The 26087-nt window shown below is 28.5% G+C and overlaps 1 protein-coding gene and 1 long non-coding RNA gene across 3 annotated transcripts in view; one reads left to right on the plus strand and one right to left on the minus strand.

The window, feature by feature from the left end:
* Positions 1-15968, minus strand: part of LOC123298197 (protein Fe65 homolog) — a 218335-nt gene extending 202367 nt beyond the window's left edge. For both annotated transcript variants that reach the window (XM_044880138.1, XM_044880137.1), the window contains exon 1: positions 15919-15968. The gene's annotated coding sequence lies outside the window, so the exon portion shown is untranslated. The remainder of the gene's footprint in view (positions 1-15918) is intronic.
* On the plus strand, positions 1211-22820 carry LOC123298198. Its single transcript, XR_006535260.1, has 3 exons — positions 1211-1516; positions 11521-11531; positions 22809-22820. It is a non-coding gene; the product is annotated as an uncharacterized LOC123298198 (long non-coding RNA).
* The last annotated feature ends 3267 nt before the right edge of the window (positions 22821-26087 follow it).

Here is a 26087-nt window from a genome sequence, read left to right on the forward strand (position 1 = left end):
TGAATGCAGAGGGACATAAGATCAATTTATTCAATTTTTTTTTACATTTATATATATTTTTTTAATGCAATGTAACATTATCAGTAGATAATGACATATCAGCTCTTAAAGCTATTAAATAATCATTTGGTTGTATGCAATTTAAATAATTACTTTGCTTGAAAAATAACATTTTGTTTAAATTGATAAAAGTAAATTGAGTCATTCTATTATTGATTGTACTTCAATATAGGAGGTATAAACTAATACCATAGGTAGATAGGTATAAGCTTTTAATGTATAGGTAAGTATTTTATTAAAATTGCAAAACAAATTTAATGAAATTAAATTTAATGAAAATTTAATAATATTAATAGTATACAGAACTAAATAACTGCATGAACAATATAGTTGGCTTGAATTGTGTTTTACAAACTAAACTGTGGTAGAGGAAATCAGTAGAAAAACAAGTCAAAACAAACAAATTGACTGAGTTAATTGTTGAAATACCAAGTATAGACAGTGTTGATTACGCAATAATTTGTTTTTTTTTTACGATATGTAAGCAAAGAACGATAGTAACTCTTAGATAGTCCCCGTCGTGTACACATAACACGATTGCGGTATCAAATGAGCTATCCTGATATTGAGGAAAAATGAATATATCAACCCAAAGGTAGATATTTTAAACATACAGGACACATTTGAGAGTTACAATAATTCGGATAGTTTTTTCTTTAAATTCTGGACTATTTTCTTAAAAACCCGATTATATACTCGCTATGCTTGCCTCTATACATAATTTAACGCGTTGTTTAAATCATTCTAACCAAACCGAACCAATTGCTAACTCTATATATTTTATATGTTTTCCTATAAATGCTTGTTTGTTCGTTACGCTTTCACGCAAAAACCAGCGAATGGGTTTTAATGAAACTGTACAACAATATAGCTCATACACCAGAATAACACATGAGCTATAATTTATAAAGATATATTTAAAAAAATGTATATACTGCACTATATACTATACACCTATGATCATCATTTTGAACCATAAATTAAAGATTTCTGTAAAAATTTAAAAAAGTAAATGTCAAACAATAAATAGTAAATGTCGTCATCTTTTCTGATATACTTAAATCTCATCTTTTCTGATATACTCAATGAATTATTACTATTTTACACTTGAAAAATTGAAAACTGTTCATATATTTTAGGTGTGTAACATATATGTAATACTAAAGGTATATGGGCAGTTCCTATAAGTGGAAGGCGTTCGGACTAAGTGAAACAGATAGTGTATCGTTCTCTCACTCTTCCGATCGCATTTGTCAGCTCTGCGCATTTTTCGTGCGCACTATTTAAAATTTTTAAATGGTAACCATGGTTACCATATTTTAGAGAATTCTCAAGCATGCGCAGTATAGATAAAATGTCTCGAAGGAGAGCGAAAACAAATATTGTCGGCACCGTAAAGTTTGGACATTCTTTCCCGTACCAACTGCCCATATACCTTTAGTATTACATATATGGTGTGTAAAACATCCCTTCAAGTGTTATCAAAAAGGGATAAGTGAGATCAAGAGAGGTGGAAGCTATAAAGCGGTGGTGTATACTTTTAAGCCCAGTGAAGCTCTTGTGTTTCAAGCTTGTACATAAAGAAAGAATACTGGCGGATTGTAACAAACCATTATACATTGGACTTACATGATAATTAAATAAATAGAGATATTGATTGAACTAAAACTATTAGAAAATCAAGTAAACTTGTTAATGGTCATGTGTTTCATAATGTTCAGATAATTACAATACTCTCAGAAATACATAATATGATGATACTGTATCTATTCTAGTACGTACAGACTATACACCTATATTGTGTACACAGGAAATAATGCACCAGATAGATAGATATCACTGTCTTATCAACAGTGTTGTATTTAATTATGTTTTAAGCCTCTGGGCTAGAGCTTCATATTCGAGCAACATTCAAATCTTTTATTAGCTTGTATTTTTATGATATTGTATGATTGTAATACAAGTTAGAAATCCAAAAAGAATTTTTGGATTTGGATTTGATGAAACTCGGTGGATGTGGTAATTTTGATCCAAAAAGTATAAATGGAGATAACTGAGTTTTATCGAAAATGGAGATTAAAAAAATTTCTAAATTTTTTACAATTTTTGAAGGGGTATCCCTTTAAAAAAATCGAGAAAAACGCAAAAAAAAATTTTGTTACGGAATTTGATGAAACTCGGTGAATGGGGTAATTTTGATCCAAAAATTATAAACATCAGGTTAATTTAATGACGCAGAGTTTCTGAGATATTCCAATATTTGGATCGATTTTAGTCCGTATCTCAAAAACTGTTAAAAAACCGGAAATCGACTAGTTAGGTTATTTTATGAACGCTTTAAAAACTTGGGACAAAACTTAGTATAATTTGATATATTTCATTTATGTAATATGCATGGTATACGAATGCAAGCACCGACATATTCAAGACTTTCTATACAGGGTATTTCAACAATTATATAATTAGTATTAATAGAACAATTTTACAAAACATTGTATCTTGGTAAAATACAACGCTGTTAGTCGACTCTCATTACAAAAACAATATTGCAATGTTGATGATAGTAATGGATTGATTGGGTAATGTTGTTCGTGTGCTATAGTACGTTTTACTTGTCATTCAAAACATTCATCCATCTATCTGCTATCTGTTATCTGTTATCTATACGGTCGATCAGAGAAATGTCCATATTGTAGTGTTGTCCACAATGTAAAGATTCACTATAAAATATACATTGATTGACTAGCTACATTTGAAAGGAAAGAACTGTTCTCAGGTGTGTGTATTCGCTTGGTAGTAATTCAATGTTATGTATTTCCTTTATATGTCGAAATTAAGGTAGTACGAGCGCCAAGGCAAGTTAAGACTTGTAGCTGAAATTATTTGTACGTTATTTTCAACTTGATGAATTTTGTTATAGCTCCATGAATGTAGACGAAAAATAAGAATGAAATCGATATCTGCCTTGGTTTTTGAAATATCAAAAGCTAAATAACTAATCAAAATTTTCAATTTTTGGATATTTTAAAAATTACTCCCGATATCGAAGAATTTTATTCTTACTTTTTGTCTTATATTGTCAAGTTATAACATAATTCACCATCAAAATTGAAAAAATATTTTTTTTTTAATTTGTGTCCCCACTACCGTGCTCTAACATCCTTAATTAGTCGGGCTCAACGGGTTGTTTTTCTTCAATAATTTAATAAGATTTTATCTTTAATTAAAATAGTACCACCCTGTAGTTTTGGAAAAAATATCATCCATCTACCGTTTTCCCGTTTCCATCATCCTTTTATACGTCTGTGGTGAAAATTTCACATCAATTCTCTGTTTAGGAGAAATTAAAATTAAACTAACTACTAAATAAAATTAAACTAACTAACTACTAAATTTTGTTATGATTTTAAAGCTTAAAACTTGAGGAATATTGATTTAAGTTTTTTATTGCTAAAAACCAACATTTATTACGAATTCTTCATATACCATCTTGTAAAAAGGGCTGTTTTTAATAATTAATATATCATCAACCGAACAGACAGTCAGTCGACTTGAAATATATACAGAAGGTGTATTAAATACTCATTAATTGACACACAAAATTTCAGTTTTTAGTAACCTCAAATAAAAGAAGTTTGTAAAAATCATATTAAAAAAATAATTGCAGATTTAAGGATAAAATATTTATGAAAGGCATTCTACAATAAAAATCCTATTTCGATATGTGTGATAACTGCAACAAAGTAACAGTGTCAACAGACCAACCCCTCACAAATAAACAACCGTAAATTGTGTTTTTATATCAATAATTGAAATTCATGAACTGGATAATTTTTACGATCCGTAGAAAGGTTATAATATTATTACATAGCATTAATACAGACAAATAAAAATAGCGTACTGTTTCCTTCAAAAATTTGAAAGATCGTATAGTTGTAGTCATAATGCTATTTGTGTTTTTACGCTGCGAATTTTACAAAAACCTGGATGGGATACTTTTGGATGTTGCAGTAGTTATCCTTGAAATTTCAGAATCTACAGTAAAACATTGTCGTACAGGGAAGTTTGATTTCTTATACATTTTGAACAGCGTAATTCGAATCTAGCATTGCCTTACGTGTAAGTTTAATTATCTGTTAAGTAACCTCAGATAAAATGAAATGATTCATTTACCGAATATTCGAAATATTATCGTTTAGCAGTATCATTCGTTGGGCAGTATTGATTCGTTTGCCCTGCCGGTAAAAAAGGTTAAAATCGTGTTAAAATTAGGTTAACTAAAATGTTTTTAAAAAATTACCACCAATCTTGAAAATTCTTAGGGCATCAGTCAAATTAGGCCATATTCGTCGTGTGATTGGCTCGTAATTTTTTTTTCATTATCTAAATTTTAAACAATGAAGATGTCCAATATAATATTAACGAACAAATAATTAATACAATAATTTTAGAACTGGGAAATCAATACAATAACTTTACATTTGGGGAAATATTTACTATGGACTTGTTTTCAAAATGACAGGTTCGATTCCCTTTAAAATTATTTACAAAATAACAAATTATTAAATATGGGAATATTTAATAATTTGTTATTTTGAATTTTATTTGCAAATGTCTTTATTTTAGTACAAGAGACCGTATAAGGTCGATCTTCACTCATCTGATAACCAAATGAGACAAGTTTATACCATTATTTTCGTAATCAAATTATCTTTCTTCTATGAAAATTGAACAAAAGTCAATTTTAAATCAAAAATCGAGTGTCCCATTTAAAAAATTATGAAGAAACAATTGCATTCCTTTTTCAGACTAGTTTTTTACACTAAACAACTTCCTTATTCTTGTTTTCAGTAACTGCCGCCCAACAGCGAAAGGATAATTTATTTTGTTAGAAAGAATATCTTTCCGTTTTAATTCAGCAGCAATAAATTAAGAACTGCATTTTTATAAACTTTCGAATAATCAATCACAAAAGACGAGCGTCTCCCATACGGATTGAGAAGAAAGTAACACACTTTCTCAGGAGAAAACAATTACCGAAATGAAAAAAGTTTGAAGAACATAATTTCATGTAATCAAAACTGTTATCAAAATTATCAAAAAACCAAAACTTTTGCAACAAACTGTAATAAATGGTGAATGGTTATTTGGTTGCGTCTTTTTTCCCGAGACATAAGTCGATAAAATGATATAAAGATGTTCGTAGTTTTATGACATCATAAAACATTGGTGGACAAGTTAAGTATGTCCAACAATAAAAACAAAAAAAAAGTGGCTGTACGTATAAGGTTATTTGTCACTAAATAGTAAGTGAGAAACAGACATAATTTAGGATATATATTATATTACCTGTCTTTATTTAATATTGCGTGTTTTTTGTTATTCAAAAGAAGAAAATTAAATTTAATAATAAAATTTGTACGACAAAATGACATTTTTTTAACATTAATGTGTCTACGTAAATGGGAAATTGTAATATATAGGTGTTTTAGCATTGAATCAAAAGTATAAACAATGCAGAATATGTTCCTGATTTTGTCCCTCCTTTCAATTTTTTTCATCCGTATAATTTGGTACTTTTTGGTACGTAGTTTTTACTGGCTTTACCGTCTTTTTTTGATAGGTCTTAAGATCATTCTTCTAGGACAGTAATTTGAAAAGCTCTTGTCAAGAGAAATCCTAATTTCCACTATATAGAAAACAATTTTCATATTTGAAATCAAAGGACTAGTATCCGGAATAAAATTTCTACTTTAACACATACTATACAGAAAGATTTTATTTGCACATGAAACCGTTTGCATTCCAAACCGAATTCCTTTCAAGTTACGGAAATTTGTATTTTCAAAAAGCCGATCAATCTTTACTCGAAAAAAAGTCTGAAATAATTGTTGTTTCACTTTAACGATTATGGAAATGAATAAAGTTGCTATTCAAAGCTTATTTAGCGAAATAAACTTGTTCATGCGCAATACAAAGAAATAATACTAAGATTGATTTACTTCTAAATTTTTTAAAATTATTTTGGTTCAAATAATTAATATTAGATGAAAGAAAGTGGGTATATTCCTTGACAACATACCAATTGTAAACCAATCATTATCCATCCAATGTCTTGAATCGTTTTACCTCGTCGATATTTTAGTGTGTGGATAAAGTGCGTATAGTGAATCATGTGACCACGTCTGACGAATAAAATAGTATTATAATTTATTCAAACAAGTGAAAACAAACAATTGACTGAGTTAATTGTTGAAATATCATGTATAGACAATGTAGATTACTCTGTCACATTGCACTATATAACTGATATTCCCATATAATACATACTATACAACTTGCGAACTCATGGGTAAATAGTGATGTTTACGAAAAAGTTTCAAACAAAAGTTGTTTATTTTTTATTAACAACATTTTTTACGTTTAAACTTTCGTTCTATCTCTAACAGTTTATAAGATGGGTCCTACGGATCCAAGACCCAATTGGCCTTTGTTGCTCATTTACGAACTTGACCTCACTTTTTACGACCTCAGCACGATATAAAAATTTCAGCTTGATATCTCTTTTCGTTTTTGAGTTATCATAATGACAGACGGACAGACGACAGACAACCGGAAATGGACTAACTAGATGATTTTATGAACACCTATACCAAAATTTTGTTCAAAGCTTCCATATTTTTAAGCATTACAAACTTGGGACTAAAGTTAGTATACCTTGATATATTTCATATACATGGTATAAATACTTAATTGTTAATTAACATTCGTAAACACATTAAATTCATCAATAAATAAACAAATAACACACTAAATAAATAATTCAAATAATAAGGGTATAAAATGGAGGTAGATACATATATACATAACATAATACAATATTTAATGTGAATCAATAAACTGCTTGAAAAGAAAACCGTTTAAAAGGTCACAAGAATAATAAACATATTAATATCGACCTATTTAGGTAAACTATTTTTTATACTTACATGTTTAAAAAAAAAAGAATAATTTTTATGGATTAGTATTGAAAAATATTATGATAAGAAAGCAATACAGCACTTAAAAAATCAACTATCATTTTAACATTGGCTGATAAGTCCCCGGTCTGACATATAAATGGCGTCGCTAGTATTAAATGCATATTATTTTTATATAGTACCAACCTTCAAATGATTCGTGTCAAAATTTGACGTCTGTAAGTCAATTAGTTTGTGAGATAGAGCGTCTTTTGTGAAGCAACTTTTGTTATTGTGAAAAAAATGGAAAAAATGGAATTTCGTGTTTTGATAAAATACTGTTTTCTGAAGGGAAAAAATACAGAGTCCGGAAACTCATTATCAAGCCAAGTTTTTGCTTCCACTGTATTTTTTCCCTTCAGAAAACAGTATTTTATCAAAACACGAAATTCCATTTTTTCCATTTTTTTCACAATAACAAAAGTTGCTTCACAAAAGACGCTCTATCTCACAAACTAATTGACTTACAGACGTCAAATTTTGACACGAATCATTTGAAGGTTGGTACTATATAAAAATAATATGCATTTAATACTAGCGACGCCATCTATGTGTCAGACCGGGGACTTATTAGCCAACCTATTAATAATCAGAATATCACGTATAACAAAAATAAAAAAAGTAAAGCTTTTAAAAACGGTACCAATCATATACACAATACTTTATAAAATACAGTAAGTTGAGGATAGCTTATTAAGTATATACCCTGTGTATATTAATTTAGAAAAATATATCCGCAACTATTAAGGACAATTAAAATATTTCGATGGTACCCTAAAAAAAGCTTCGTTTGATTATAAACTTCCATTGAAACTCGCTTTTATTAATTAGCTTCATCCGTGTTTTAGTATGTTAGTATTGAACTGAAACTTTTAACATGATTTTGACCCCTTCAAAACGTTTATTAACTAGAAATTTGGATACTTACCAAGGACCGATGACAATACAATAAATTAATAAGTTCATTTGATTATCCTGATCAAGATTTTCAGGAATAACGATTTCCATAACTGAAAATATATACATTTATTTGCGCTTCCACCATATTTATATTGAATTTTTGATAAATAAATAATAGTTTAAAAAACTAAAAAATACACGCTTTTGAAACTAACTAACTAAAAGGTATAAAATAATTTCTTTAAATTCAAAAATTCATTTTATCCTAAAAAAGCGTGGGGTGCTTTTTTTAGATATTTTATAATGACTTTACTTTTACCAATACATCTCCTATAAAATATTCAAAATAATTGAAATTTAGCAACCCGCGCTTTTTTACAATAAAATGATTTTTTGAATTTAAAGCAATTTTTGTTACTTTTTAGATCAATTAGTTATAAAAGTGTGTTTTTTAATTTTTTAAACTATTATTTATTTCAAAAAAATTTCAATATTTACAAATTTCAAATAGCTGTCTTTATACTCTAAGTCTAAACAAGCGCAAAACTTAAGCCATTCTACTTATAACTCTAAAAATGTAAATGGCGTACATTTTTTATGACACTTACAACTCATTTGAAGGCTGGTATTTTGTAGTTTTTGAATATGAAACTTAAAATTGATTATAAATTCATCGTTTTGTGTCGAACGAATAATTTTGAAAGCGTACATGATGCGCAAATATTACTTTGCAAGAAATCCAATACAATATGTTTATGCTTTTGTATTGGATTTCATTATGTGTTTTTACGCATTCTCGTGGGAGCTTTTTCGGCAAAGCAAGAATTGAAATTTTTGTTTGATAATTATAAATCGCTTTTATTTACTAAAATACTTTTCTAAACTTATTTTTTGAAATAAATTCTAACTATATACACGAGGTATAAAAATAAAACGGAATCGATATTATTAAAAAATATATATTTGTGTCTGTCTATGTATTATAATCGTTATCAACTACGGCTGTCATATCAAAATATTATCCTTTCAATATAAAGAAAACAAGGATAAAAAAAATGTATCATGAAAAAGTATACTAGATAAATACCAATAACAAATATTTACATTTATTCTTTTCAAAAAATAAAATATCATATTGAAAAAACGAATATATAAGAATGAAAATGATAAGAATTTTCTAATTTTAACAATTTTCATTATTTTTTATTCTTTTTATAAAATTTTGACATTTAACATCTTGTAGTACCAATACCAACAATATCAAGAGCAATAAAGAATTAAAAATTTTTCAAAAACTTATTTATTAGTTGTTATTAGCACATTCGAGTGAATTATAAATTAGCTCCTGAAAAAACTCCCTCACAGGCCTCAAAAAGATTTTAATTTAAAAAAAAAATGTTGTTTTTTATTTCGAGGATCTACTTATGTGAGCTTAAGGATGGGAGGGGGTAACAAATTTAACATTTTAACTTAAAATTCGAGATCAGTGATCCTAAAAGCCTGCTTATACGCCATTAAAGTTTTAATTTGCAGAAAGGATATTTTTTATTTCGGGGGTCTTCTTATGTAAGCTAAAAGAGGCGGGAGGAGGGGTGCAAATTGAATCAATTGGATCATAAATTCAAGATTCGCTTATATACATATAACTTTAAAAACCCCCTTATATACCTTAAAAAAGCCTAAAATTTAAAAAAAAAAAAAAAAAGATTTAATTTATTTCGGGGGTCTACTTATGTGGACTAAAAGAGGAAGAGGAATAACAAATTCGCCATTTTGATGGAAATTCTACATCAGCAACTCCTAAAACCCCCTGATACGTCTTTAAAAGTCTTAAATTGCAAAAAATGAACTTTTTCATTTTGAGAGTCTTTCAGACCCTCGAGGGAGAGGGGTTGGTGCAAAAAGGAGTTTATTAATGAAAATATCTTAAATTTCGGGTTACTTTAGCATTGTGACCATTTTAAAATCTTTCAATAGTTTTCTGATTTACTTTACGATATAGCCACTGTTCACCCCAATAGCGCGGGGGTTAAAACTAAAAGGTTCTGCTTTAAATCATATAGATTTTTTTTTTTTGATAATTTTCTGGAGGCCATGCAAAACATCGGAAGTTAATACACCCAGCAAGCAATTTTTTCGTAAGAAAAAGGTTCGTTTATTATACTTTCTTATTTATTTATTTTTTTTAACTCACTTCAAGACTCGGCCTTATGAATTTAAGAAATTTCATAGTCTCTGCAAAAATCAATTTTTTTTAATCTGTGTAAATTTATGCGATACATCGATACATATTTTATCGAAAGAATCTTTATAAATCACTACACAAATATTGAAGTAAAAAATTGTAAATCGATATTTTACATGTAACCAAAAAAAAGTGGATTTAAATAAGATGGAGATAATTTTGTATACACACAAGTGAGATGTTTTGTATGTCAAATATAGAAGATCACTTCTTGTAAATATATACCTTGCTGCTTGTGTGACGTTTTCATGATGGACCTCTTTCTATGTTACTAGCTGGAATCAATATATAGTCCAGTATCTTTTCTATATAGTCCAGACAATAGAGATTTTTAGCTCAAAAATTTTGGAAGACGATGAAAAATTAAATGATGTTCTATAAGCTATACTTGTACCATGGAGTGCTTGAAAGATGGGATATGAACATCGAGAAATCAGTCTTCCTCAAATAAATCCAAAAATATGTATTAACTTATTATTTTGTATATAAAAACACTATCATAAATGAAATCTAAAAAATCCTCATCGATGCGAGCGAGATGTACAATTTAGACGGGTTTTTCGTGACTTTTTAACAAAACAGTAAGGTTTATCATAAAATTAGCCCTTGCTCATGCGAAAATTGTAGATTATATAATTAAATATAAAAATGTCTCAATACCTTTTCGCTAAGAGCCACCGTTTCTGAGATATAACGATCCAAAAATTTGAAAGAGTTGCAATCTTCATAATATGAAGTACTATATCTCAGAAACGGTGGCTCTTAGGAAAAAAAGTATTCAGACACTTTTTATATTTAATTATCTGATCTAAAAATTACGTCTGAACTAATATTATGATAAAACTTACCTTTTGTGACCTTTGACCCCTCTCAAATTTTTTCCACATCTCGGCTCGATGAGGATTTTTAGATTTCATTAATGATGGTATTTTGATCAATCCTACCAAATTTCAGCCGGGTGCTGAAAAGAATTTGTGTACCTTCGCATAAATAAAAATTTATACATTTACAAAAAAAGTGCTTTTCTTTAAAAATTGCATATCTCAGCCAATTTTTAAGCTAGATAAACTGATATTCATGTTAATTTTCCTAATTTTCCACTCTATCATACAGGGTCATTGAAATTATTATTTTAAATCCTATCAACTACCTACTTATAGCCAAATTTTCATCTTCTTCATGTAATTTTTGAGCCCAAGGTGAATATTTGAATCTATTGTCTGTACTAGTATGATATACTTGTCGTTCATTCTTACCTAACATACAACTATTATCTTGGTAGGTATCCCTAACCAGAAGAAGAGTCTGTCTACCGTACATTACATTAACTGAAGAAATACATTTATCATATGTACAAAGTCTATCTGTCTTGCATCGTATGCCTGTCTGACTTTGTAGTGTACGTTGCGTTTGGTAAACATGTCCGGAATAAATAACTTCCTGCAATCGTTACAGTATATACAGGATATTGCTTAATTTTTAATATCGCTTGCTATCGAGTAACAAAGTTTCCCAGAGAGAGGTATTAATTAGACTAACAATAAACAATAAACAATAAACCAACAGTTAACAATAAACCAACCTAACCTGAATCAAGCAAACATAGCTCGAATTGGAAGCAGGATCAAATTTTTCCATGAAAGTGAACAAAATTAACTTTATCCAATAAGTATCTTTGACTGTCACATATACATCAATTTTTCTCGACGTTTATTCTCAAATCGAAATACATTTTTTTTGTCTTTGAGAAACAACTTCAAATTAAAAATAAGCTGAGGCTGATAAAAATGCATTTTAATCAGCCGAATTTCTGTATTATTTTTATCAAATTTAGTTTACTTCAGAGAATTCGGATAAAGATTGGCAATAGAATGAATATATACTTCCTAATCAAACTATATCATCTTCTTGAATATTTAATGTTAACACTAAAAAAAGAGTAAAAGCAGAAATGGTAAGTTTTTCTTTTACAAATAGTCTTTCGTATTTTTAACATTTCACCTTGATATGCGCAATCGTCACTGCAAGTTATGAGAAAGCTATATTCTTTCACAAAATTCTATGAAATAAAGTGCAATTTTCTGTTAAATTTTTACAATAAAAATATTTATTTTAAATTTACTACCCTACAAAAATAATAAATCTAAGTAAAATTTCGAAACTGAAAAGTTTTTTTTTCTTTTTGCTTTTATTTCTGATAAAATATATTACTATTACTGATAATTTTGATAAAAATGTATTTAGTTGTGAGAGCTTGTTCTTACATCTGAAAAAGCTGCAAGCTAAAATACGAAATAAAAACCAAAGAACTATATCTCAAAATTTATTAAACAATAATGGAGTAAGAACAATAGGCATCCTTAAGTATTATTTGTGTACAAGACAAAGTCGCATCTATCGAATGTGTACATACAATCGATAGAAACGCAATTGCAATGTCGTTACAAAGTTCGTTTACTTGTTTTATGGAAAAATTATTTCTGCTTTCTTTACAATTTTCATTAAAAGAAAATGATTTTTTAATATTTAATAAATGAATTGCAATTTTCCAAACGAATGTTAATACCAACACTCTTTGGTAAATAAACCATTGCGACACAACATATATTCGTAAAAATTTTGATCCGCAAAGCATATTCAAACTTTTGCTACTAGTAAACGATATTAATAATAATTTATATAATTAACAACGATCACACGAGTTTAACACTCTGTTTTTCTAAAAATCCAAGATTAGTTCTCTCATATTGCATTATTTTCCATGTGACATATAGCCAATTACCAAGTGGAGCTCATAGAAGGTCGAGTACAGAGTAACACGAAACACAGTATATGAAGTTATCATTTTCCTTTAACGAGTGTATTGCCCATGTTAAAAATATAAATAAAAATAATAAAATTATGGTTTATAAATACAAATGAAATGAAAAAAGTATAAAACTTAAACAAGCATAAACTTTAGCATAAAATTAAGTTTTCTAAACTTCCAAATTTTTCAATTTTTTGGTTAACTAGTTTTGAAATGTCTAATTTGGACTATTTTTTTTTTGTTGTAGATGAAAAAAAAAATTTTCTTTATTTTGTATCTAAAATAATACTCATTGGTCTGAGCCAGTCTTATTCTGCTGTATCCTGGCGCTTGTTCCATTATACTCCATATCTGGGGCACAGTGAAATAAAAATTTGAGATCGAAAAAGTGCTAATTTAGTTATCCAATATATTTTTTAAGTTTGATATTGTTATTTATTTAAAAAAAACTTAGCTCTTATTATTTTATCATAATTTTTCTTATGATTCAATATTTTATTTTAAAAACCCAAAAATACTAGTTAGTTCTCCACTTGAAATAAAGCGTATTTTCTAGTGAAACTCGTTAAATAACTAACAATTTAAAGTCTACTTAAATTTACAAACAACAAGAGATTATCTAGAAATAAATTTTTTATTTCCCACTTCACAAAATAGAGTAGAGCAGTCATAAAATTTTCACTCGTAAAGTATTTAAAGAAGCCACTTTTATATCAACATACTTCAATTACAAAAGCATAATAATACACAGCCATAAAAATGGGGAAAAATTCCTCTTAAACATTTTATGAATATTTAGTTAAAATATCTTTATCTAAAATATATAAAACAATATATTAAAAGGCGAATGTTAATAAAGTCATGTTAGCCACACCAAGAGTGGTCCATGAGAGTGAAGAAAATGATGATGCTAAGCTATAAGGAGGGATGTAAAAGACTAGATGCGAAGTGTAAATAGACATACAACATAACAACAATAACACCCAACAAGTTAGCTTATGTTTTGGTGCTACTGTGTTATAGTGAAGCCATAATACATCCCTCATTCTACGCTACAAAAGAATATATGGTGTTATCTTTTAACATACAATTCTATATCCGGTATGTAATATAACAGACTATATACATAGTCTTAAACATAACCTTAAATTTATTTTGTTCTTTATATTTAATGCAGTTAAAGTCACAAACAAATTCAAAACTTAATAATCTTAACCAAATAATCACATTTCTCTTCTTAGAATGGTCATCAAAGTAGGAAATAACATAACTCTGTCTTAAACTTATTCGTTAATTGGATGAGGAACTGAAATTTTCCAAAAACACTTTTCAAGCTAAAATCTTATTGACTAAGAGAAGAAAAATTCAGTAGTCAGAATTCAGTAGTACAACCGAACCTAGTATTATGTTAGCGAAATATACAATTTCTAAGGGGTAACGTTTTTTATAATTATTAAAGCAATGACTCAGTTTAGAAGACCAGGGCTGAGGGATAAGTTGAAAAATTACATTTAGAGAAGGCTGTAGTAAAAAAGTTACTTCATGTCTTTTTTACAAGCTTTTATGGCTTTTATAACGTTATGAAGATGGAAATGCTCGTTATAAAATAAATAACCTCTTGTAGTGTTATGCTAAAAGAAACCATCGGAAACCATAGAATAGTTGAAAGTAAAAACGAAAACATACAATCGTTGAAAATAAAGCTGGCTCACAATATGTGAGAGAAAATATTCGATTATTCATCCCCACTTTCTCGCTCCAACTTTTCACCCTCCGAAGGTTAAAAAAACAATCCTTGAAGCTGAGAGTATATCGTGTCAAAATTTGAGTCTAATCGTACACATTTTTAAGTTTCTGAAGCACACAGCTTCATGCCCTATTTCAATTTCTTACATTCTTTTCGCATTAAAGAATAGCCTATGTATTAATCCACGTTATAAACTATCTGTGTTCGAAATTTCACCCAAATCCGAACAGGCGTGATTGAGTAACAAACATCTATACATCCATCCATCCATCCAAGATTTTTGAATGTCACTTAACGTCCAAACAGCCACTGAAGCCACTTTGAAGTACCATTAGGTTTGTCTTAATTAAGTTTTCTACTATGGCAAGGTGAAATAAAATAAATATGGCGATGGTAAAATTTCATTGTTTAAATAAAATAAATAGTGTTTTTGATCGTTCTTTCCACAAATACCGTCTTTACCTTTCAAGTTTGTTTCAATGTTTAGTAGTAGCGATGTTTTAAAAGACATTCACTGTATTATAAGTTAAATTTCATCTTCTCCTTCTTACTCTTCCGTATATTTTCACATGAAAGAAAATAAATTCTATTTTTATTAAATTTAACGACTACGTTTTTTTTATCCTGACAATCGAAGATCAACCAATAATCTATAAGTTCTTACTGTGAAATTGCTATGATTGTGATTGACGAAAATACGTTTGAAACTACTAGTCAAGTTTGTTTGTATAGCTTAAAAAGACAGAAATATTTATTTAAAAAATATAATTATAAATTATATTATTAATACTATTATTTTTGGAAAATTGGAAAAATTACTACGTTAGAAGTCAATAAGGCAGTCATAAATAGAGAAAGAAATGGTAGTGATTTATGGAAGGACTAGACCAATACAAGAGTAGGCTTTTTTTAGACAGTTTATTCATAGATTTGATTAGTATTACTGTAAATTACTTTGATTTGTTAATGCCCATCTATTTATTCAACGCCTGTTGAAACCTTGTTTAAGTCTGCAATCGTAGTTTTACTTTAAGAGACCAGTTGTCGCTAACAAAATAATTCTTGAAACATACTCAGCTAGACTTGTAGTTTTGTTAGTAAGACGTATTCATCTCTTAGTGAAATTGTTCACACTTACCGTTCAATGCGAAGACGTATGAGTTCTCTTCAGATGTTTATCATCTAAAAGCAAAACAGAATATAATTAAAATAATTTATAAAATTTTTAAAACATTTAATAAATATATTAACTAAGAGATAACAAAACCAAAGTTTTTTGTTCCAGACCAAACCAGAGTCGTCAACATTCACTGGTTGCTGCTAGGAGTATATGTACCTTTTAAGGATTTTCATGGATCTTATTCGATGCCACTTTCTCCTTCTAAAATTCCAACGACATCTGTTCAAAATGATCGTTTTCACAGTATTAAGGCAATAAACAGCTTCAAGTAAGGCCAAAGTTAAAAAAAATAACCCAAAATATCTGAATTAACAATTTTCTGCAGTTAATATTTTAATTAGAATGTTTTTCTCTCTAGTACTCAAGTCAAAGATTTAATAATTATTTTTGATTCTATTTAATATGTAAGGTTAAATTAATAAGGTTCCTTTTCGTAAAATGAGTTAAATTGCTAACCAGTGAAACTTGAATCGTTTCAGAGCAATTTAGAATCAACCTTGTGAATAAAATAAATTGAGTACACTTTTCTCAACGATGATATGTTGTTTTAAGTACAAAATAAAATATGATATAATTTATAAAATGAAAAAAATAAACTTTAATGATATGGCTACATGTGGTTATAAATGCTTAGTTGTATTTAAAATAAAGATCTCATTTCTCTTGTTCTATTATAAAATACTGTTACGAATATATAACAAGAATCCTGGAACATCTTATAATGATATTAGAAAGAACAGCCTATCATATACTAAAGCTGCTGTTGTTGGAACGTTATTAAATTCCAAGTTACGTGATCTTTCTTTATTGTACACACAGACACGGACATATTATCTCCTGGTGTGTTATAATGGTTGATTTCAAAGTCAATATTACTTTTAAGCTGCAATGGTGTTTCTTGTGCGAACAAGTCTTCTGAAATTAAATCATTATATTTGAGGAAATGATATAAGTCTCTTGAGATAAATTAGTAGTTTGGGGATTTCAACAAAAAATGTAATAATCAATCTTAAATCGTTGGTGTTGAAATTCTGTCGAAGCATTCATGAAATCATCTGCAGTATATTGGCTAAAACCAATTGAAATTGAAAATTTAGGACAAGTAGCTATTAAACGAAATGCTAGTTCAGCAATACCAAAAGAAACGCAATAAACTGGTAAGTAAGATGGTAAAACTCAGTCATATGTTATAAAATATGGTAGGCATATTCTGATACAGTATTTTCCGTTTTTTTTTATACCATGCATATATGGAATATATCATAGTATATTAAGTTTAGTCCCAAGTTTGTAACGCTTAAAAATATTGATGCTACGAACAAAATTTTGGAATAGGAGATAGAACAAAAGTTTAAAGTGTAAAAAATGTTCCTTATATACACAACTTTGGTTTGAAACATTTTTTTGTAAACTTCACTGTTTACCCACGAAGGCTCAAATTAGGTGTCAATTTAATAGTACATATTATATGGGAATATCATTTATGAATGTGTGGTTATTGAAGAGTGGATATCTTATATCTTTCTTTACTTAAGTGACGTCAAAAAACAAATAATTGCGGTATCAACATAGTCTATACATGGTATTTCAACAATTAGCTTAGTCAATTGTTTGTTTTCGTTTGTTTATTGTGCTATTTATAATATCAATTAAGTGGTGAAATATGATGTCCTTGGGAAAATATAACATTAAAGTATATTTTGAGTGCTCAATCGAATATGCAGGCAAAATCAAGCTTACGTTGTTTTTTAAGGATTTCAAACCAAATTTTTAACTGGAATAAAAATCACTCGATGCATTTGCACATTTCTTGTTAACCACATAGAACATGTAAGAATGAAAGATACCACCGGCAAGCGTCGCCATTTTTTCTTGTATATATGATGTCCAGTCACCGCGCGTAGTCCATGCGGCGTTGATAGAGCAATAAAAAAAGGTAGAGTGTGTGGGTATGAGTGTGTGTGTGGTTGTAAAAGGAAGACGATATTATTTTTACCTACCTTGAAAGGTGAAGGGTTTCTACCCACTTGGATGACTAACTGGTCAACTATTTTATCGTATTTCCAACACTCTTATATTTTTTTTATATTTTTTTTCCTTTTGCAGGTATTTTTCTTCTGTTGTATGCTTCTAAAAGTTGATATCGTGTGTTGCTTTATACTTCTTTTTTTATATATTTTTATTTTGTTATTGTGATTTTTTTTTCTTTTAAGTTGCTGGTCGATCTATATTTGTTTTTATTATATTTTTATATTAAATTATTGCTCTTTTTGCGTTTTACTTTTGTACGAATTTATATATAAAATGACCAATTGTTTTAGTTTATAATATGCAATGAATTTATGTTTTGATAGAATACTATTTTAGAACAATTAACTACATAATTATCTAAAATTGTAGTTAATTATAAATGGAAACACAAGTCACCATTCAGGAGTTATTCTTTATTCACAAGAGTTATTCTTTATTTACTGTAAGAAATAAAGTCGGAAAAAAGTCAAAAGGTTGCAATTCTATGGAACAATATGACATTTTATGAGACATAATCGTTATAAAAAAAATTGCATTTTTAAGGTAAAATTTTGTCATCAACAAAAAGACGATTATCGATAATGTCTTGTCATTTTTCACCTTAACTCACCACTTTAGAGATATGAGCATTAAAAAAATGTGTTCATAAATATTGAAAAAAGCGATGAAACGATGAGGTAAGTTGAAAAATGACAAGACACAAAAACTTCTTAGAGCAGCCCAAAAGATAACTTTAAATCTTTTATAAAATTAAGTCATATAATTTACCAGGCAGAAATAAGGTTGCTTTGCTAGCGCACATTCTGCGTTAGTTAACGCAATCGATTTCAGTTGTCAGACGCATTTTTTCCTTCCCTAAATTCAAAAAAGAAAAAAATATCCGAAATTTAAACGTCTTTAAATAAACTCTTGAAAACGTTCCCGGTTCTCGTACCATTACACAATAAAATATAAAATTCAAATAAATTTAAAATTTCAATTACATTTTATTTCATTCAAATAATATATAATATGTATATTTTATATTTATAATGTAAAAATAAGATTTATTGTTTTATCTATCACATATCGCTTCAAAAAGATATATTTGTATAGGGTGTCTGGCGTATGACAACACTAACTTTATGAGCGTCTTCCTTGCAGACTTCTTACACTTTTACCCGAAGCTCAAAAAAGATATAAGTAATAATCAAAATTGTTTTAAAACGTATTTGATAGGATGTGGATACAAATACAAGCAAGATAATCTTAACAGATATAGGTTTTGAAATATTAGAAATAGCTATAAAAAAAAAAATTTAGAGGTGTCGTGGGACACCCGGTAGGAACAATATTCCTTTAGTACCTTGGTACATTCTAAATGCAGCGCTTACTATTTTTAAGACTTCAAGACATTTTCTGAAAATTCATGGTAATAATTTTAGAAGTACTTCTTTGATTCTTTAAAGAATTTAATTTTATAGCTACTTTTAGTTTTTGACAGTATGAAATAATTGTAGTATTAGTTTAAAAAAGACATACTTCTGATTAAGTAGTCCAATATGTGAGTACATTAAGTTTGGTTTGCTTAGGATCTTTATTATCACATAACATAAAAATAGCATTGTACTTACTTTAAATTACCTCTGTTTCCTTTACCTTCTGATAACTATCACAACTCAATTTTTTTAAATGATAAAACATAAAATTTTGACCAAAAGTATGTTCTCAAAATTTATGATAACCTGAATCCATTGAAAAAGTTTTAGTTTCCTAGGTAACTTAGATGTCGATTTTTGGTGTATTTTGCAAACAAACATCGTGCGATAAGGCACATAGTTCCAAAAATAAAATAATAAAGTGATTTTTTCAAACTAAAAGTACTGAAAGAATCCCAGTACTAAAGCTTGCGTATTTATTCGAGGACACCCTGTTTACCATTTTGTGTACTACTTTTATATTACTTTTGTATTAGTAAAGTGATGCTTTCGTAACTTATCGTACCCGTTATAGACGAATATTATCTGCCTGCTATCTATATGTTATTGTATTTATTTTTCGATTTACTTGCAATTTTTAGTTACATTCTAACAACAAAATAATAAAAATCGTCAGCATACTAATGTATTTCATTTTAGAAATAGAGATTGAGCTTATATTATTTAAAGCATGTAGTTGTTATACAGTATTCATATTACATATATGTATTATATCGTATGTCTTAGTGATTATAAAATTATTCAAACGAGCGTCAAATCACGCAGCAACGGGCCTCCGAATATAAGGCGAATCGGTTTGGCCGCTCATACTCTTTACTGGTTTTTACGCCCATTCTTGTTCACAGTATGTAAGACATAGATAAATCGTTAATACCAACGTTCCTTAATTTTGTCGCACACTTGCTCATATCAATTAATTTTGAAATTATTTTTTAGCTGCTGGCATTTGTGTTACGGAAATACAGATTTATTCTATATCTTCAGGCTTTGATACTTCGTAGCCTATATATGCTATAAATCGAAAAATATAATATTGTTTCTCGTTCGACTCCTGTATCATCAAAATTTGAAACTAGAGTCTAAAATATTATCATAGACTACCTAAAATACACAACAAAGAAACTTTGGGTGCCTGTATTTTATATATTTCTATTGGGTTGATAAGTTTTGTCTGTAGTAAATAAAATTAGATGATATATCCATATATTTTAAAGTGTCTATCTATACAATCCTTTTTACAGTAAACAGACTATCTCTACGAATGCCCTGCTTGGCTGGTTTGTTGTTATATAAATAATACACATATATAACATATTTTCTGCATATAGTTGCAATTTTCCAGACATAAATGAAAAATGTATGTCTAACAACACTATACATAAATATCAGCTACTTTCTTATATTTTTTGACGGAAAACTCGAAATTTTTTTTTATTTTATTACAAAATATAATATTTAAATCAATATTTCAATTTTAAAAACACTCAAATTTCTATGATGTCTGCAATATCTATATACCTTTTATTTATCTCAGTTATAGTTTTTATTATTCATATAAGTTTTAATAAAAATACTTTATTGTACTAATAAGTAGAAAATAATTTTTCCCATAAGTCACTTATATACTTGTAAAAGCATGGGAGCGCTAAGTTTAAAATATCGATTATGATTCGAAGCGCCTTCATTAGAAATCGGAAAGTGACTTTCAAGATTTGACAAGGAGACGATTAAGTAACTTTTGCTTTTAAATCTTTTAAATTATTTTACTTGAGCTACTCATTGATAATCATTTATAATAAAGTGACTCCCTACTATAATAATGTAACGCTCGTACATTATTAACAGATTTTCTTTATTTTTTTAAAATCGTTATTGAAAGTTTTGGTAATTACATTAATTCAAGCTAAACAAATGGTATAAAAATGAAAATAAATTTCCTAATCAATAAGAATTCACGCTTGTTAAAGCATAATTCTTTGCTACGAAAATTTTGATTTTCAGATTACTCGTTAAGTTATAAAACCCTAATTTTGCATTGATAAATATAATACAAATAGTTTACGAATCAAATATCCAATCCAAAATAAACACCCAACGAATCATTTTCTGCCTATTTTAAAATGCACCCTTTGAAATATTATGCATAAAGATCGTTTAAACTAAATGGTTAGTGCTTATGCCTAGATAACTATTTCCCAAATAATTATACCTCTAATACAGAGATGATTTAATATTAAATAAAATCACCAATTTAATAACACATAAAATAACCGTTGGTCGTATTTCTGTACCTAAAGCAGACCATACACGTGCTTCTTCCTAGTAGATAATAACATTTTAGTGTTTATACAATAGCATCGCTTGTGATGATTATTAAATTAAAAAAACGTTTTATGAATGTTATAATTACACTTGTGCAGTTTATTTATTATTCATGCGTCAGCGGCCTGTACTAGCTATATTTACTGTCTATCGCAGCCGATAAAACTAGGAAGTTTACTTATACGCCTGACAATTCATGTATAAATAGTATTTCAAATTTTGAAGTGAAATTTAAGACCCCCGAGAAATTTTCCGAGTACGGAACCCTAAATTCGCATTTTCAACGTATCTATGAGCACTCATCATTAAATTATATTTATCTTTAAAGCCTTCTCCAAACTGAACCGATTTTGAAGACATAGCTAAAAACATTTCCCATTAAATTACCTTCAAACTAAACAAATAATTCAAATCGGTTCATCTGCTTAGGCGCTACGATGCCACATACAGGCACACAGACAAACATAGCGGTCAAACTCACACGTTTTCTTGGTTCGGGGGTTAAAAACAGACTCTTTACTTACGTTCTATTTTCGCTTTTAACGATACAAAAATTTAGTAAATATAGTGGGTTCTGACTCTGTTTCTGTGACATTTGAAAGGTTTACTTGAGGCAAAGTGTTTACGTGTATCTGTACTAAAATATTCAGTCCTAAAATTTTGAAAATAATGTATAATAAGAAAAAATTTTACGTATATTGGATGTACATGTATATAATATTCTATTATTTCTATACAATTTTCGCATACACACACTATTGAACTTTTCAATGAACTTTTGTTATATGCATTGTAAATGAACAAACTAGAATAATGTTCTAGTAACTAAAACAGCTACATAGCTAACACACAGAGCTGATGGTGGTGAATAATGGTACTAATTATAATTACTGATGTTTGTACATAATTTACGAGATTTTACAATTTATTGGTTATTTCCTCCTTATTTTATTTATATATACAAAATAATAATATTGTGTATTAATATTAAATGTATTTTAAATTGTGCATTATTAGTTAAATTAATGTTTATTTAATGACAAACCAGACAAATTAATTGTGATATTAAAATCTAATTTATGATTAAATATTAATTGTGTATTTGTTTTATTTATTGGTATAAAGCAATCGTACATGTTTTGGATTTATTTGCAACAATTCTAAACTATGAGTGGATGAAGGTAGCCCTTAGGTAATCTAGCAATATTGAAAAAGGACCATATTGAAGAACTGAGCCTTTTAACCAATGATTACGATAAATTTTTAATTACTCCTTACCACACAGATTGACATAATTATAAACTAGTTAGCGCCAAATATTAATATTAAAAAAAAAAGTATACATTAAAAAATTGCTCCTAAAATGGTCCCTCAGAATATACAATTGTTCCAATTAAATTATTAATAGCTAATTAGTTATTCATAATTAATATTTTTAATTTCCGATTGTCTCCATTTACATTTACGTCTACATACTTCAATCGTTATTATTTAAAGAAAAACAAGATGGCGTTCGTGAGGATTAAATGACCAATTAATTTGACGTCAAATATTTTTAATAATGAAGAACTAATTAACTATTATTAACTAATTAACATTTCAGGAGCAATTTTTGTATATATAATTTGATTTTAAATATTAACGATTAAAATATGGGAATTATTGCAAAAAAAGTAAAATGATGAACAGTAGCTTTATAACTATTAGGAGATGGTTTCAAATATTTTTCCACTGACCATATACACACACGCCACGAATACACACTTCGTTGTTGTAATTGTTTGGTAAATTGATGCTTTATCACATACAAATTTTATCCAATTTTGATAAACCAATTATGCAATTCTACTTAGTTTGGGTCACAATTTTCAAATTCCTGATTAAAATTTACCTAGCTCTAATACGTTTCAAGAATGTGGAGACCTGGTCCCGAATTGAAGCACATAAGTGATAGCTAACGAAAAACTGATATCATAGCTGAAAAGAGTGGCCCGAAATTAGTGGGTTTCAAAGAGAGTTCCATGAAAATCGGAAGTTTTTAACTTTATGGCGTCACCAAATACCAAAAAATTTAATGTTGCTCTATCACATCCATATTTTATCCAATTTTGATAAACCAAGTATATATATTCTTTGGTCTATACTATATGATTTTATATTACTAATAATAGCGTCATTTTACTGGTATGGCAGTAATATATTATATTGCTTCAGAATTTATATTTCATAGTTTCATACGCTATCAAAAATGCATATCAGTAACAGTTTCGGTAAATTTAAGACTGTTCTTACAGTATAATTATTATTGATAAACTCTCAACAATTCTGAAATTATTGCTGAACAAACCAACAAATACGCCAAAAATAATTTATTTTTGCCTTTTTGTTATTATTTACCAAGTATTTTCTATTTTGGTTATAAGTACAGATGATAACAAATTCGAAACTTTTAACATAATAAGCTTATGTAGTTATATATCAAATATCTCTATATATGGTACTTTTTTCTTATTTTTAAATAATCTCAAATACAACCCATCAACAGGATGTTCGAACAGAATTGATCCTGACCAGGTAAAATCAAAAACAAAATTTTTAATGTACAAAGCCGATTAGTGATTATCACCATAGGCGTAAATAGAGTATTAGATAGACAGAAGGTACAATGCTCGACATGTTTATTAAAGTGTCTATGGTCGGTGTTTCCATAATTACTTGATGTTTCCATAGTTTAGAGTGATTTTCCTGGAATGGGACTCACTTAGACCACAGGATCTGTAGTGATACCGAAAAAAGGTTGGCCCATCCCCGGCCACTACTCCATGAATCATTTGGAGCTGTTTATTTGAATTTAGGTTGTAGAAATCGTCAAATAAAGGCTGACTTAAGTGATCTCCTCGTGGCAAGAGCTGGACAGTGACAGAGAAGATGAGACATCGTTTCTTCCACCTCCTTACTGTGGCACCTCATGCAGTAATAATGATACACTGTCGGCCCCCGCGTCAGCGTGCCTACCGCCTAGCCGGTGTCATGTAGTAGCTGCAACAATTTGTATGATCTTTGCGTTCACAAATGCGATCCTCCCTTCATCTAAGATTGGTCTTTTTTAGGGTATCTTCTTTGAGGCGCAACTTGCAATTCGCATTCGTTGTTAATTAAAAAAGAAACGTTACTTATAATTGCGTTGAGATAGTTTTGTTAATTGTTTTCATTCTGGTTTACTTTTATGTTTCCTGAACATGGAATATTCCAAAACGATATTTTGGAAGATAACATGTTCTCTGAAAAAAAATATTTGAGTAAAAAATACAAGAAGTTACTGAGATAAATAATGACATTCAGATTCAAAAAATATATTTCACCATTAACATGTAGCTGCGGGATTATGCATCTACCGTAACACAAATTTCAGTCATTGTAGACATGAGCTATTGCTTTCGGACACTTTGTATATAAAGTATAAACTCACTCTATACACACAATCGTAAATATTCGTTTCTCACTCTGTGAAAAGAGCATTTAACAAAACACAAAACACAAAAAAAAAACACAGTATACAAAAAACCCATCACTATTTCAAATGAAAAACCAGAAAAAAAAGAAAAAAGAAAAGAACACACAAACCTCGAACACAATTCACATACTATACAGAGAGATAATGCTTTTTATTTTGTAAAACGGACTTATATAATGCTCTTACTATTTTTATCAAGTTTTTAAAAATTTCTACGATTTTTGCTTTTATTAGATAGATTAAGCTTCACTGAATGATCCAAAAAATATTTTAAAAAAATTAAGTTGTTACAAAAACAACTTACAAAAAATTAAAAACTTGTAGTATATATGTAAACTCACAACGGGTCTTTGACCTTACAATTTTTTATTGCTTCAAAAGACGTTCGATATGAAATTAAAACATCGTGTGAAATCAATTTTTTTGATAACATCAATAACTACGAAAACATTAAGAATTTCAATGTACAAATCGTCAATAGAAAGTAAGGAAATAACACTTGGTAACGTCATAACCGGCAATTGCTATAGAGACTGCATATCGAAAGTTGTTTTGTACGAATAAAATAGAAAAATTATTTCATTACTTATATCTTTTATATTTATTAATCGATTATAATTTTGATTTCAGATCTTGCCATCTATTCTCGCACATTTTCAAATTTTATCGAAAAATACATTGACATCGACATCAAGACAAAGGCCTATTAAAATTCGACAACTCAAATTTATTTCGAAAATCAGAATATCAATTCTAAATTTTTGTAGGACAAGAAAACGTCA

The sequence above is a fragment of the Chrysoperla carnea genome, chromosome 4 (assembly GCF_905475395.1).
Source record: "Chrysoperla carnea chromosome 4, inChrCarn1.1, whole genome shotgun sequence".
Taxonomy (NCBI): domain Eukaryota; kingdom Metazoa; phylum Arthropoda; class Insecta; order Neuroptera; family Chrysopidae; genus Chrysoperla; species Chrysoperla carnea.